General features: G+C 38.0%; 1 pseudogene; it reads right to left on the reverse strand.

Annotated features, from left to right (window-relative positions):
- Window positions 1-1590: 1590 nt before the first annotated feature.
- LOC127089175 (uncharacterized) lies at window positions 1591-1690 on the reverse strand (annotated as a pseudogene).
- Window positions 1691-2073: the final 383 nt, after the last annotated feature.

Here is a 2073-nt window from a genome sequence, read left to right on the forward strand (position 1 = left end):
CATTCAGGTTCTTTAATCATTATTTAATATTTTGTTTTATTATTTATCTATATTATCTGCCTGGAATGAGTCTGTTTATGCATGATATAAATTCTTATTTATTTAGCATGTCTGGCTAATTTGCCTAGGTATCGGTATGTAAAGTAAGCAGAATAAGGGATCAAGACTGAGTCGGTCTATTTAAACTTAAAATCAAAATCAATCTTTTTACGGTCTCAACTTACAGGTTTAATAACAAGATTTTTTACAAAAGTAAAAGACATAAAGAAGTTAAAATCAATAGAGCGAGAGTTTGAGATTTTAACTGGACAGTGTAAGTTAGGCATTAATTCTAGATCAGGGCGAGAGCAAGTTTTAGAGTTAATTAAATTCTGACCTTTTCCAAAAAGTATTTTTAAAGATTGAATGTGAGGACGAGAGTTAAGCATTTAGATTTAATTATATAACCTAAGTCAACAGAGCGAGAGTTTGAGATAAGGGTGTTTAAAACGGTCAGTATTTTCTTAAAAAGAGTTTCTGCAACTTTATTGCTTTCAAAATATGGTTTTTGACTTAATTATAAGTGACAGCAACATTAATATAAAATCATGGTTTATTCAACAGAGCGAGAGTTTGAGATAGAACCTTTAACCAATAAAGTTAACCGAAACGATTCATTTTAAAACCAAGAAACCGACAAAGACTTGATTCCCTAGTTTTGACGAACTACATACCGATATCCGTTTTATTAATATTTAATCTAGATATTAGTTTAGCTCTTAGTTTTTCCCCAAACAATCGAACATTTTCACCTTAGATTTACGTAGTAACCTTAGATAACGGTATATCGATTCATAAGTCCCTGTGGGATCGATATCTTTTAAAACTACGCGATAGAACTGTGCACTTGCAGTTTGTATCCCATTCTCGACTCACCCAGTCGAGCGATCAAGTTTTTGGCGCCGTTGCCGGGGACTTTTATTCAATCGATATCGTAACTCTTCCGTTACGCTGTAGAGACTAAGGTTTCTTTTCCTTCTATTTTCTTTCTTTCGTTGATTTGTATGCCACGCACTCGCTCTCAAGGCGAACCGCTCTATTTACGAATCAACGATATCGAACTATATCTCCGAGTCTTACGACGAATTCGGGAATATTGTGCTGAAAACAATCTCCCTCCTGTAAACCTTCCTGATTTCAAAAACATTTTTCCTTCTTTAACCGAGATGGCAGAACCAGCTCGTGCTCTTAGAGATTACGCCGCTCCATCGCAAGATGAACCGCATTCAAGTATTGCTCCGCCCGCAATCGAAGCAAACAACTTTGAACTTAAACCTTCGTTGTTGCAGGCTGTGCAACAGAACCAATTCTCTGGAAATCTTACCGAAGATACAAACCTTCATTTATCCGTATTTGTCCAATACGCTGATACTGTTAAAGCTAATGGTGTCACTTCAGAGGCAATTCGACTTCGTCTTTTTCCTTTCTCATTAAGAGATAGCGCTAGAAGATAGCTTCAATCTCTTCCTTCCAACTCAGTCACCACATGGAACGAGTTGAAGAAAGTTTTTCTTGCCCGATATTTTCCGCCAAGCAAAACAGCTATGTTAAGAGCCCAGATAAACGGATTTAAACAGAAAGACAACGAGTCTCTTTTCGAAGCATGGGAAAGATACAAAGACATGATGAGACTTTGCCCACACCATGGTTTGGAAGACTGGTTAGTAATTCACACATTTTATAATGGTCTCTTATACAATACAAGGTTAACAATAGACGCCGCTGCAGGTGGTGCACTAATGAACAAACCTTATGCTGATGCTTACCAGCTTATCGAGAGCATGGCCCAAAACCACTATCAGTGGGGAACCGAACGAACAACGGTGGAAAAACCTCAACCGAAAACTGGCATGTACGAGATAAGTAACCTTGATCACGTTAATGCAAAAGTGGATGCTTTAGTCCAGAAAATTGAAAGTTTAAACGTATCACCTCCAGCCGCCGTGGTTGCTATAACTCAGAATTGCGAGGTCTGTGGAATCCAAGGCCACACTCCTGCGGAATGTCAACTCTTGACTGGAATCCAAGCAGAGC

This window comes from Lathyrus oleraceus, chromosome 5 (genome assembly GCF_024323335.1).
Source record: "Lathyrus oleraceus cultivar Zhongwan6 chromosome 5, CAAS_Psat_ZW6_1.0, whole genome shotgun sequence".
Taxonomy (NCBI): Eukaryota; Viridiplantae; Streptophyta; class Magnoliopsida; order Fabales; family Fabaceae; genus Lathyrus; species Lathyrus oleraceus.